Source organism: Neovison vison, chromosome 3 (assembly GCF_020171115.1).
Source record: "Neovison vison isolate M4711 chromosome 3, ASM_NN_V1, whole genome shotgun sequence".
Taxonomy (NCBI): domain Eukaryota; kingdom Metazoa; phylum Chordata; class Mammalia; order Carnivora; family Mustelidae; genus Neogale; species Neogale vison.
This window is the reverse complement of record NC_058093.1, coordinates 211,939,340-211,953,332: the sequence shown is the minus strand read 5'-3', so window position 1 is coordinate 211,953,332 and position 13,993 is coordinate 211,939,340. Positions and strand designations below refer to the sequence as shown.

At 53.1% G+C, this 13,993-nt stretch overlaps 1 protein-coding gene across 3 annotated transcripts in view; it reads right to left on the bottom strand.

The window, feature by feature from the left end:
- The window catches only part of GNB1L (G protein subunit beta 1 like), a 59,261-nt gene extending 45,489 nt beyond the window's left edge, over positions 1–13,772 (bottom strand). The window contains exons 1-4 of one of the 3 annotated variants that reach the window (XM_044243713.1): positions 13,572–13,772; positions 13,357–13,451; positions 11,240–11,349; positions 10,123–10,237 (exon numbers count right to left, since the gene is read on the bottom strand). The gene's annotated coding sequence lies outside the window, so the exon portion shown is untranslated. Of the gene's footprint in view, positions 1–10,122; positions 10,238–11,239; positions 11,350–13,356 lie in introns of all 3 variants that reach the window. The other 2 variants (XM_044243712.1, XM_044243714.1) reach the window with 2 other exon arrangements.
- Between the last annotated feature and the right edge of the window lie 221 nt (positions 13,773–13,993).

The window sequence follows — 13,993 nt, the reverse complement described above, 5'->3', positions numbered from 1 at the left end:
CTACTCCTTGATAATTATCGGAGAGAAATGAAAATTGATGTGCAAACAAAAGCCTGTACATGAATGTGTACGTACAGCAGTTCTGTTCACGTTGCTCCCAATGACCATTCACAGGTGAATGGAATACTCTTTTTTTTTTTTTTAAAGATTTTATTTATTTATTTGAGAGAGAGACAGTGAGAGAGAGCATGAGCGAGGAGAAGGTCAGAGAGCGAAGCAGACTCCCCATGGAGCTGGGAGCCTGATGTGGGACTCGATCCCAGGACTCCAGGATCACGCCCTGAGCTGAAGGCAGTCGTCCAACCAACTGCGCCACCCAGGCGTCCCACTCTTGAGCAATAATAAGAAACTACTGAAAAACGCAACAACATGGATGGATCTCCAGAGAATTATGGTGCGTGAAAGGTTACGTACAGTTATATGGCATTCCGGCCCAACTAGGCAGAGAGCACAGGTGGGCGGTGGCAAAGGGCCAGGGGTTGGGGGGAGAGGCTGAGTATTGAGGGGGAGCAAGAGGAAGGTTCTGAGATCATGGATCAGCTTCTGGGTTGGGATTGTGGTGGTGATGGTGCAGACAGGTGTTAAGAGTCACTCAAAGTACATTTCATAGTAACGATCATATTAATAACACATCTTCACAAGTTCATTTTGATATAATAAAATAATTTAAAAAATAAACGGGGGAGCGTAGACAAATATTGCATGCAGAAAAATTCCCAATCATTTGTGGAAATACTCAGCTCTCAAGGAACCCCTCATGAGGGGCGGCCCATACTGAGTCCTTCCTAAGAGGACAGTCTGGAAAGGAAGAGAAAAGGCTAACTTTACAGAAAGGAAACCTGACAAGCACTACCTCAGCCAGGTGACCAAGGCCAACATCAACAGTGATGTCATTTTGACAGTATGTACCATTAATATGTGATGAGATGGGGGCGCCTGGGTGGCTCAGTGGGTTAAGCCGCTGCCTTCAGCTCAGGTCATGATCTCAGGGTCCTGGGATCGAGCCCTGCATCGGGCTCTCTGCTCAGCAGGGAGCCTGCTTCCTCCTCTCTCTCTGCCTGCCTCTGCCTGCTTGTCATCTCTCTCTGTCAAATAAATAAATAAATAAAATCTTTAAAAAAAATATATGTGATGAGATGATGTTTTATCTTTGAGGTCCAGCTCCGGGAACCCACAGCCACAGTCTAATCATGAGAAAGACATGTGACATAGCCTAGCTGAGGAACAAACGTTCCACAAAAGACCTGACTGGTACCCCATAAAACGGTCAAAGCTAGAAAAATAGGGAAGTCTAAGAAACTCTCACAGCCCAGAGGACACTAAGGACACCCGACAACGAAATGTAATGGGATGCCCTGGATAGCATCCTGGGACAGAAAGGGGACATTAGGTAAAAACTCAAGAAATCTGAATAAATGTAGACTTAAGTCAGTAATGATGCACCAATGTCAGTTCACGATTGTGACAGCTGTACCATGCTAATCACATAAAATGTTAATAAGAAGAGAAGAGGACTCGAGCATGCTTCTGTGCACAAGGTAATGCACTGGGCCACTGCTCTTTTGGGATCCCAGAAAGAGTTCTGGGATGTTATTTTTCAAATAAAATATATTAGGCAATATTGTGCTGGGTTTTTTTCAAGCTACAGTCTATAGGAGTTACCACTAACATATTATGAAAACCCAGTTTCCTGCTTAGACTTTCCTGGCTTAGAGACAATTTCTAATTCTACTTAGGCAGCTTTAAAAAGATTCAATGCCAATTTTTAAGGACTTAGCCCACTTAAAATAATTCACCATCCTATTTTTGCCCCCAGAGAAGCAGATTTAAATTCATCAGTAGTGTTCCTAATAGCTCCCTAATAGCTAAGCAAATTAGCTGATGAGTTTTGTCATAATCGTCATCACCACCATGGTCACCTGGAGAAGCATAGCAGCGTGCCAGGGAAAGGAAGAATGCATCTCCATCAGCCAAACCAGCTCATTCTTTCCTTGAACTTCCCAGCCATCCTAGTGGGAAGGCTCTGAAGTGGCTGGCTCTCCAGGCTGGAAGGAACAGAAACCCACTTTGTGCTTCCCAGGCTACACCTGGGACCACAAAAATGCTCTCTTGACAGGCCTGTCCTGAGCACTGCTTTGTCACCCTCCCGCCTTCCTGATCAGGACAGACTACATACAGCAAGAGTCCCAGAACTAGCCCTTGGAAGCCACATCACAGACACAGTGAGCTGGGCAGTCCAGTCCAGGTCACTGGGAAACTTTCCAGGGCTGCTGCTTCCCACCATGGGAATGGAGGTTTGACCACTGCCCTCCATGGCCTTTGAAATACAAGGAGTCCCAGGGGAGTCAGCAGGTTCACAAACAGGCATTAGGAACCAGCCTACAACTTAGGACAATCCCTTTCCAAGTTGTCACCCTATCGCTGAGGCCCTGGGGGTCAGTGTCCCGTCCACAGCATTGGCTTACCACTGAAGCCAGGGTGGGGGCAGCCCAGTAAGTGATGCCCAGGCCCCAGAGGGGTGGTGCTGCCATAAGTAAGGCCAAGGGCACAGTCCCTTCCAGAGAGGCCAGACTACAGGGCACCTGGGCGGCTCAGTTGTTAAGCGTCTGACTCTCGATTTCGACTCGGGCCATGATCTCAAAGTTGTGAGATCAAGCTCTGCACTGGGCATGGAGCTTGCTTGAGACTCTCTCCCTCTCCCTCTGCCCTGTCCTCAAAAGCAAAACAAAACAAAACAAAACCAGAGAGCCTGGACCCGCCCACAACAGTTTTAGAAAGTGTGTCCAGATGAGATAATGGAAGAAACAAGCCTGGGTGACAGTAAGATCCCTGTCCTGTTACCTGCAGCTCCTGGCCACAAACAACTGGACACACTCCCCGGGCCAAGGAAAGCACGCTGCACCTCCCTGCTCAGGCCCATGGGCTGCCAGGCCCAGGCCCAGCCTGTGCCCACAGCACCCCTCCCCAGCCCTGAGCCAGGGAGGCAGGTTTGCCGGGGGTAACTCAAACTTCACAAAGAAACCATTTCTGGAATGGGGCTCCGTTTGGCGATTCAGAGTCAAAGGCGCACTTCATAGCTCCTTTCCAAACCCCATGCATTGTCAGGGCCCTTTCCTCTTTGAAGCCTCGGTGAGTGATTGAAGCGTCTACTTTCCGAGGGGCAGATAGCACTGGGCCGGTAATCTGACTCTAAGCCCAGGGATAAAGGTAGTTTGTTTCCTCTCAGCCCGTCTGTCAACACCTCCTCAGTAATTAGCCCTAATTATTACCAAGGGCCAGCCTCCCATTCGGTTATTAAATCAGAAATAGTATCGTGGCCGGGCATCTGTCAACGCCCGACTGGCGACCTTGGATTCATTGAATCCTCTGTCAGTATCCCTGGCTTCAAAGATGCAGATCCCAGGGAGGGGTTCCGGGGACACAGTGCGGCCAGCCCTGCCGGGGAGGGAGGGCTTAGGGGAGGGAAGACAGTGCTCTGAGCAGCCCTGCGCCCCACAGGCCCCATCCCTGCACCTGCCTTCACCCTGGGCAGCAAGTGCGCACCCCAGCCACGACCATCCCCGCCTCTCCTGGTGACTGATGGAACTCTGTGTGTACAGTGCGGTGGGTGGCGGGCGAAAGGGCTGTAAAGAACGCCCTCCAGCAGCGCTTACCCTAGGGGACCAAAGGTCAGTCCCAGGCCTGCCTGCCTCCAGCACAGCCATGTCCCAGGAGCAGCAGGTGAAGGTGACCTGAGGCTCCACAGGGCCCTGTGCTGGCTGCTTCTTGAGAGTACAGGGAAAACCACCAAGCCCCGCTGCCAGGAGCCCCCTCTAAGCTTTGAATACAGACAGGGCATCTCCCCAGGGGCCAGAAAGACTGCGAAGCAGATGTGGGGGACAGCTGTTGAAACAATAGGCTTCTGTGGTGGAGTCAAGAGTGCTGCACCCCTGAAGGCCCTTGGGAGACAGACTGACAGCCGCCTCCACCCTCAGCTTGAAGCTTCTCGTTCTGTCCAATAGTAGCGAGTCACTTGCCCCATAACTTGGGAGTCCTGCTCCTGCAAAGCTCACGCGTTCCTGGCTCCTCTGAGGGTGAAGGTGCCCCGTCCCGGCCCCAGGAGCTCCTTGCCTGCAGTAAACCCGGCAGTGTCCCACATGTGTCTAGACATCATCCCGCCAGGTCTGCAGGTACCCCTTCTGGAAGGGCTCCATGGTGTTTGGAGGAGAGGGCAATGGAGGCAAAGTTACAGTCACATCCCCTGGGATGTGGCTCCTCTGTGGGCATCAAGGCCCATGTGGTACAATGGGTGCCCAGGCAGAGGGGGGCACGGCGCTCCCAGCCGCATGCCTGCTCTCCCCTGCCACACCACGGCCAAGTCCCTGCTGGGCACTCTGCTGGGGCTCCCACGCCAGCCGGGCGAGACTGTGCCAGGGCGGCCAGAGTGAGCCTCATAGACAAAGGCACAATGATGTCGGACAAACTGGCAGCTGCAGTGTGTGAGGTGTGGCCATGTGCTCCGCGGCCAGCAGGGGCTTCGGAGCTGGGCCGCTGAGGCCAGCAGTTGCAGACTTCTGCTCAGGATGGGGGTGGGGCAGGCCAATCTTGCTAGACTAAAAGGAAACGCCAGGGAGAGGGGCTGCCGGGTAGCTGAGGCAGGCCGGCTGGGCAGGCAGCGCCACTCCATGAACAGGCACCTTAAGATGCAGCTGAGGATGCCCATCACCCCCAGAGGCAGGTCCAGGGAGCCTGGAAAGATGGCAGGAAGGAAGTCCAGGTCAGGAGCACTTTCAGCTGGCCTACCCCCACAAACTTCCAGGCAGGGGTGGGAAGCCAGCCAGGCCAGCAGCATTTTTTTCCCCAGTCAACACACGGAAAAGCTCACTGTTTTACAGGAAGTATGACCATTCCCACGTACCAGTGCTAGCCTCTGGGGCCTGCTTCCACCATGAGATCTGGTCCACGGCAGCCAGCTGCCCAGTGCTGATGACAGCCCCTAGACAACACTCACCCTGGGCATGGAATGGGCCAATCCCCAGGGGATAGTGCCCAGGCAGCTCCTAGGAACCTGATCTCACTGGGAGAGAGGGTCTGTAACCATGGTGGTGGGGATACACTTTCCGACAGGGATCCATGTGTTTGCTCCTGCGACAGAGGCTACCTGCCTGCTGCCTCCTAGCACATGCAAGACAGAAATTCTCTCCATTACCCAGGCAGCAAAGGGAGCCTTGCTAAAGTTCAGCAACTTGTGGGGGATGAAGGGGGATGGGGGGATGGGACGTGATGATAGGGGCCAGGAAGCCATGGTGGAACTCAGGAAGTGGGAACCTGGAGTGGGTTGGGAACACAGGGGCAGAGCTGCACTGGCTCTGGGGTTACCCTCCTGCCCGTCACCATCCATGGCTCCCATTTGCACCCTGATTTTCAGGGAGAGGAACATAGGGGTCTTGGTGGTGGGAAGGTTGCCATGTCCTAGAGGACAGTGTACTGGATCGGTTACCTGGCCACCCCATGTTTCCTGAATTCCCCTACCCTCTAGGCCCTCACAGGCCTCCCATCTCTCTAACTGTGGCCTTCAGAAAATCTTGGTTTTGGTGCAAAAGTGTCAAGGCGAACAACACTCTGCACTCAGGACCCCATGGGGCACGAGATGCAGCACTCCCAGTGCCAGGTGTTCCTGCACTGACCACACAGCACCTGCACGTATGGCCGAGTGTGGGCTCACTGTCAGCCCAGGCCCTGTGCTACTTAGGCACACAGGTAGAGAAGAGCCTGGAATGCTCCTCTTCACTGTCTGGCGGCCCCTCCCAGCAAGTGGATGAGCACCCAGCACCCATAGGCCCCAGTCCTGGCTGTGCCCCTCCTGAGGCCAAGAGAGAAGGAATGGGCTGCCAAGGGCACCCCACAGACCAGGGACTTCTTCCGGGCTCACCATCAACACCCTTGTAACAGAGATCACGTTGTCCACTTACAAATGAGGACACCACAGCCCAAAGAGGGGGCCCACAGCCCCCTCCCCCCCAATTCACATGTTGAAGTTCTAGCCCCTACCCTTTCAGAATGTGACTCTATTTGGAGAGAGGGCCTCTATAAAAAGGGCATTAAGGTTAAATGAGGTCGTGTGGGTGGCCCCTAATCCAACAGAACTAGTCCTCTGCCATGGGTGGAAGCCATACCGGTTGGTCCGTGACAGATGAGTAGTGAGACATGGGAGGTTGTGACTGCAGCACAGTCTGGCTCATCCTGACTGATGGGACTGGACAACAGCTCTATTTACCTCAGTCTGTGCTATAGTACCTTTGGGCTGTTTCCAGTCTTGCTGTTAATGCGGAGCACCTGCTAGGCACCTGACAGAGCTCAGGCCTTACCCATTTGATCTTCCCACTGCCTTATGAGGTCAGGTGACACCAAGGACCATGAGCTTGCAAGTGGAGGCAAGGTGTGTCCGAACTCAAGTCCATGCTCTGAAGCCCCACACTGAGGAAGAACAGTGGCCATCTGCATGTTAGCAAGTGGTCAGGGTCTGTGTGCTTAGAAATATTATTGAGGGGGGTGCCTGGGTGGTTCAGTGGGTTAAAGTCTCTGCCTTCGGCTCGGGTCATGATCCCAGGGTCCTAGGATTGAGCCCCACATCAGGCTTTCTTCCCAGCAGAGAGCCTGCTTCCCCCTCTCTCCCTGCCTACCTCTCTGCCTATTTGTGATCTCCGTCTGTCAAGTAAATAAATAAAATCTTAAAAAAAAAAAAAAAAAAAGAAATGTTATGGGGGTGATTTGTAGTATTGGATATTCCCACCAATAGCAAAAAAAAAAAAAAAGCCTCTTTCTCCATACCTTCAGCAATTCTGGGTATTTAGAACTTTGAAAGTTCTGGGATCACAGGCAGGGAAAAAAAAAAAATCACCCATATTTCCCTGTAGTACTTCCATGATTTTTTTAAAATATTGACATCTTTAATCCATCTGGAGTGGAGCCTGGCGCAGAGTGAGGTGGGTATCCAGTTTTACTATTTTCCAGATGGCTAACCAGTTGTTCCAACTCCTTTTACTAAATAATCCATTTCACCCCCATTAATTTGAAACCATACCTTAAGCATGAACCAAATTCCTTCATTTATTTGGCTTTATTTCAAAGTTCCCTATTCTCCTCTGTTCATCCATCCACACCAATTCCAAGTACATTCATTGTTGCAGCTTTATGAAGAGTGTGGTCCCTCAGAGGACTGTATCCATGATACTTCTGGTGTTCAATTTTTTCTCGGAGACATGTACTTTAAAAACTCTTCTATTGTGCCCACTGTGTCCTAGCTTTAGGAAATAAAATCTCCATGTTATTTCCAAGGCCACGTACGGGACAGGCACAATGATCTGGTAGACAGACCCTAGCACATCAGCCAGACCCTGAGCACAGCCAGCAAACCATGCCAGACTGTCCTGGTCCCAGAGGCAGCCTCCTCTAGCCTCACACCTGTGTGTGAAGAGCCGGGAATATTGAATTCCCTGAGGATTCTCCTCCTCTTCTGGTTCTCTGTGTTCCTTCTCCCCGCTCAGAACGGGAAAGCAGCTAGGTCACTGCATCTGCCCAAAGACAGGGCACAGCATCAGCTGTCAATAAACCGTCACTCTGCAACACCATATGTACTGCCTATCTGCAAGGCCAGGCCAGAGCCCTCCCATCCTCTCCTGATGCCACCCTCAAGGGCACCCAGGAACTGGCAACCTTGCCTTTGCCCCTAAGGCCCCACACTCATTTCTTGTCCTTTGTGATGAGAGCCCAACCACAACCGGACCCATTTTCCAAAGTAAAATATAGGTCATCTGGCCCCTCCACAGGTCCTCTTGGGCCTGCCTCTGGAGAAGTGGCCCTCAGGAGAGGGATGCCAGACTACAAACCAAGCTGGCAGGAGATGTCTGAGGCCCAAAGGAGGTGGCACTAGGGTCAGAAGGGAAGATGGTGATCTGGAGCTTAAAGGGATTCACTTCGGATTCACTAAATGTGGATGAGAAAGGTGCCCTGTGCAGAAGCCAGCACTAGAGGGGATGTCAACTAAGGCACTGGGCCATCAGCCCAGAGAGTAACCCCAGGTTCTATGGTCAGAGATGTCTTACCAGCTCAAAAGATATGGCCAACAATATCAGACCCACTGGCAGGCCAGGGTCTGCCCTGCTATGGGAAACAGTCTGAGCTGGGTCTGGAAAAGGAGGAGGGTCCAGACCTGAGCAATAACAGTGGCGGGGGGTGGGGGGCAGCAGTTTCTGGGGCTGGGTTACAATGTGCAGAGATTTCCTACACTTGATCAGAATCAAGGCTGCAATGATTTCTTCTGTTCGATTGCTTGTTTGCTTTTAGGGTTCTATCAGCTTCCCACTTATTTCTAAGACTTGCACCTGTTTTGCTTACAGGACACCAGGGCCATAAAACAGCTCACACATAAAACCATCTGAAGCCAGAGACTTTAAAAGTGACAATTACTAAATACAATAATCCCAGCAGTATCTATTTTACTTAAAAATTTTTACCAGATATTTGTTTATTTGCTTCCTAATTTTTCTCTAAAATAACTAGTTTTAGCAGCAGTTCACATTTCCACTTACTTTTCCTTCCTACTTTCCAGGAAAGCATTGTTTCCATAACTGTCAAACTGGAGGGATATGACATTCTTGTCTAATTATCCCTCTGGGTAGGTGCACTGTACCTATCCTGTGTTAAACTTGGCTGAAAGGAGCTTCTGAACTCAGTTCTCATTATTAGAAAATCCATCCTTGTACAGAACAGGTCTTCCTTAATCCCAATCCAAACCTCTGGCCCCTGGGTCTAAAGCTCTGGTTTGCAGCCTGCTGCTGGATTTACTTCCGGCTCTAGGAAGTCAGTTCTCAAAACCACACTCTACCTGCTAAGCCTCCCACTCCCACCTATTCAGCCTAACTCCTGCCTTCAACCAGACCCTTCAATTCCCAAAGCCCCCACCAGAAACCACACCTCCAACACTGACCTCGAGTGCTCAAGGCTAGGGCCTACCCTGTTCCCAACAGAAGAGGCAATAGGGCTCCTGCTAACAAAATAAGGGCTCTGCCCGCCGGCACCCACCACGCCACAAATGGAGCCACGGATTCAACATGTGTTTAATGAACACCGAGCTGTGTATCAGGAACACAAAGCTGATCGAGATGGAGCTCCTGCCCTAGAGGCTCACAGTCTACCCAGAGATCCAAGTCATTTATAGTGTTGTGGTTCAAGTGCAGAGTGAGCAATGTGCAAGAGTGGGCAGGGAGACAGGGAACGCTGAAGAGCAGAAAGTGGGAGGGCAACATAGGCAAAGGCACTGAGACAAGAAATTCATGCCAACTTCTGAAGAAAACCAGGTATCACTAGAATGTTGATAAACAAAAGGGGAAAATGAGAATTGAATTGAGACTGGCCAGGAGGCCTGTATCTTACCTTCCTAGCTGGCCAGGGCTGGTGGTAAGCCCAAGGGAAGCATCTTTCTCTGCCATCCAACTTATACTAAATGATCAAAGTGGCTGCTTCCTCCATGCAGCCGTCCTTAAATTCCAGCCCAGAGGACAGAGGTCACAGGAGCCAAGATGGGGAAGGCGGCCAAAGTGGAGACATTACCCAGGGGCAGATTCACAAGGAGCTGACAGGACAGACCTAGTCCAGTCCAGCCAACATTGAACAAAGAGGTCCAGGGAGTGGAATAGCTATAAAGACAGACAAAAATCTGATGAGACTGCTTTTGAAATTGTCCAACCAGTGGAAATGCACCTGAAAACCTACTGGGAGGCAGATTCTGGGCCACTGGGCAAGTCATGAGGATGATGTGCACAGCGAAGAGCCCACTATTCTGTTATAACAGGAGATGGGGTGGTGAGGGAGACGAGAGGGCTGTTTGTGCTCAGAGGAGAGGCCAAATGGGTGCACCTCCTACCCAGCAATAAAGCAAGTGGGTAGAGCAAATATCTGGGAAAGCCATCCTGTCCTGTTGGGGGGCTGTGGGCTATGTAGCTATGTAGGCCACTTGGTCACAAGGAGCACTGCTCCACCTGCCTGGGCTGTGTGCAGAACCCAGGGCTGTGGAGTGGGGAATGGGAGAAACTGCTAAGTCTCCTGGGGCTTTTGAGGTGTCCGCCACCCACTGTGGGGTACCTAAGGATGCCTCCTGGTCTACCTCCGTCTCAGAAATCTCCTCCTCTGTCTTCTGGGGGTTCTGGACACCCTGGTGGAACTGGATCTGGCTTCTGGACAGGCAGGTTAGCTGATCCTGAAAGTACAGGAACAGGTGTAGGGGTCATCTCCCCTGGCTGGGATGGGGCTGGCCCCATGGGACCAGGATCAGTGTTGCATGCAGAGCTAGACAAGGTGGGGGACTCCACAGACCCAAGGCTGTTCTCCTTGGCCCACTGCTGTTCAGGGGAAAGCATTTCTGCGTGTAGAGTTGGAACTACAAACAGCAGGGGTGGCCACAGCAATGGGGACAGCGCCCATGTTGAGTACCAGGCCTCTGAGTACTTAGCTAAGTACTGCCTCACCATAGGCAGCTGTGGGGCCATTGTGGGCTGGCTTGAGCGGGGCAAGATGATACAGCATGCTATTCAGTGAAACTGTTTGGGTTTTGAAAAACTTCCTTGAGATCCTGGCAGAAGAGCTCATAATCATCAGGAAGGAGCAGGTCCCTGTTGATGCAGGGGGCTCCCCATGCCTGGGGTCAGTCCATCAGGTGCCCTAGGATCTCCCAAGACACAGGAGAGGTTGTCCTGATAGTGCTCAAAGCAAAAGGACAGATCGGTCCAAAAGCCATGGGGAGCCATCAAAGGTGCATGGGTGTGAGATTGGCACACAGCAGAAGTCCACCCTGGGGGCCATGGGCCAGGCATGCGCAGAGCCGGGGGCCCTCCCTTCTGTGGATTTCCCACCAGGAACACTAATGGCCGTGCTCTTCTGCACAGTGGTTGTACAAGCATACACACAGGGTCCCCACAGCAGGGCTGCTCAATCCAGGGATCCACTGGGGTGGGGGACGTATGTGACCCCTGGAGAGATCTGGTCCATCTGCTGCCAAGGGTGTGCAATGGCGTAACTGGTTCCCACCCAGATGGGATTGTGAGGGCCCTGCCAACACGCCAGCCAAGGGGCATGCTGGGAACAGAGGGGAGTTTCCACACCGACTATTAAGAAGAAGAAGGAAGAAAGAAGAGATGGTGCAGTGGGGAGAGTGGTCATGACACAACGGGACAAGAGATGGGCTCAAAGGAGTGTGGCAAACCTAGGCATCCCAGGTAACTGCTGAGGGTCAGAGGAGCTGACAGCTGTGGCCTCAGGAGTGTTGAGAAGAGCTGATGGGACTGTCAGACGCAGGCCACCATCCAAGGCAATCTGTCCAAAAACAAGGTGGGGAAGAGCGGGAACAAGGCCAGACCAGGTTCACTATGCAGCAGGAGGAATCCCAGGCAAATCCCAGGAACCCAACTAGGAGCTCTGAGTGGAAGGAGAGCCCAGAAGGCAGGCCTGTGAGGTCTGAGAAGGTGGACAAATGCCACCTGTGATGTTTCACGGGCAAGGTGTGATGGCAGATGCTGTCAGTCACAGGAGAAGGAAAGGGGGCCAGATCAGAATCCCCAGGCTTTCCTTGGATGGCCTGGCTGGCTGTCACGGAGTTTCAGGAAAATGACAGAAGCAACCTTTTACTGAGTGCTCTATCTGTGCCAAACACTGACCACCTGATGAGGCTGGTACTCTTATCATACCAGAGGCAGAGTGGTGAATGAAGTCATTTTTCTGTGGCCACACACCAACCACCAACCACTCTGAAGACCACAGCTTAACCACCACTCATCACCATGCTGGTTAGGAACTACCCTTCAATCCACCGAGAAGGAGTCCCTTAGTCACCCCAAACACTGTGACTGTTATGTAAATGTCAAAAGATCCTTTAACATCAAAGCACTAGGAGCTCAACAGGTGCTATCTTTATCCTCAACAGAAGCCTGGGGACCTGCTATTCTCTGTGCATCCGCACTTTCCAGACTCACCTCACCACTCAGACTATAGCCCGTTGGCAAAGACACCCCACCTTGAACACCACCTCCCTGTGTCCCCATTCCTGTCAAGAGCCCAGCATCCACACCCCGAAGTTTAATCCCACTTGCTACATTTTCTTTCACCATCCCAAAGTCACTCCTGTAAAGGGCCTGGAGAGCAGTGGTCATCAACCCTAAGCAGCCCAAAGAGCCCCAACATGGAAAAGGAGGTTGCAACCATCATCTTCCAATGCCAGGAGCCCTCTCCCAGGGCTCTCACGCTGCCCAGCTTATAGTGGCAACCTCTTCGGTCTCTCTGCAAAGGGAGGTCCACTCACAGCCACCACAGAACACATTCTGCAACCCCTGCACGCAGAACCTAATGCTCCATCAACTCACAACGGGGCACCACGGCCTGCACACACCTTTGAGCATAGTTGCCCATGTGTTTATCTCTCCTGTCCCCATCAGTGTGAGATCCTCCAGGGATATACAGCTCTGCTGGGCTTTCTGCTGAGCACCTCCCAGGGCAGTCTGCAGCACTCGAAGCTGCTAGGACCACCAGCATTCATCTTTGCCACCCAAGAATTCTGGAACCTCTCAGGTTCCAGTGGAGGTTCTTCCACCTGAAAACCCTTCCATCCTAACACAGGAAAAGAATATGCTAGAGCCTGCCAGCAGCAGTGGCCTAAGGGGCAGCACACAAATGCAGTCCACTTGTGAGCCCAGTTCAGTCCCTCATAGAGTTCTGAAAACCAGTGACTGCGAGCCATACCCCAGCTCCTGCCACCAATCAGAGGTTAAGTGCCAGCCTGCATGGAAAAACCACATCCCATGCTCAGGAAAGAGTGCACACGACCCAGGTCTCTTCCCTGGATTCCTCCCAGTCCCAAACTCCCATCTCCAATCAGAACCCCAGCTGTTTCCTGCCTGCTCACCAGCATGCCTGTGTGCCCCCTGCAGCCTGAGGGAGAAGAGAAGGCTCCCTTGCTCCAACCAGCCAGCCCTGGTTCAGGCTTTGGGCCTGAACCTTCCTTGGCTATCAGTCTGTTGACCTCTATTCCTTCTCTCCCCACCCTAACACTGAAGGATTTGGGACCTTCTCCTGGACTGCACAGCGCTTTACTCAAGAACACGTACCGGGACGCACGCGCATTTGCCTCCCCGCAAAGCCCAAAAGCACCGCGAATGCTACAGCATTCTCAGCTCCGAGGTGACCAGGGGCCCCGAGGGTAGAATAACTTGCCTAAGGCCTCACAGAGAGTGGAGGGCAGACCACTGCACCACCCCTCCCGCAAACGACATGCAGGAAACAGCCGGGATATGAGTTCACAAGTCCCACTGCAAAAAGAAGCCGACCTACCTGAGGCTGCGCGAAGCGTCTGTGATGAGGGTCCACGGATCTGCGGCTGGAGACTGCGGACCGGTCCCCTCCCGGAGCCAGAGTCCAAGTGCCACCTAAAAAGTGCAGAACAATATCGGCCGCCGTAAGGCTAGGCTGGGCGCGGGGGCGACCTCCGAAGACCGCGGGAACCACCCGAACATGACTCCAGGATCTCCCCAGCCTGCGGCGCGGACCGAGAAACTGAGGCTCGCCGTTCGGAAGGGCAACTGAGACACAGTCCGGGGACTCCGAGCGCTTCTCTGCGGACACGGGCTTAGGAAAGGATGGAGGGGCGGGGCCCCAGACGGCCGCTCGGGTTCCCGCCGCCCCACTGACCCAAAGGGCAGAAGGTGGCTACACCCGTTCGGACTGGCGCAGCGTTCAGAGCCGGAACACGTCGCGCAGCCACGCCCCCTGCGTGCGCGCGGCCGCCCCATACGACCCGCGCTCGCTTCCCAGGAGGGCCGCGCCTGCGCCCTGAGCCTAGGGGCGCAGGGCTGCGCAGGCGCTCCCAGGCCTTGCCAGCGAGGCAGCGCGGCGCGGGGGGTCATGGGAGTGCGTTCAACCTGGCGGCGCGAAGTCCGTGGAGCGGGTCGGGCAGCTCTCGCGCGCGTGG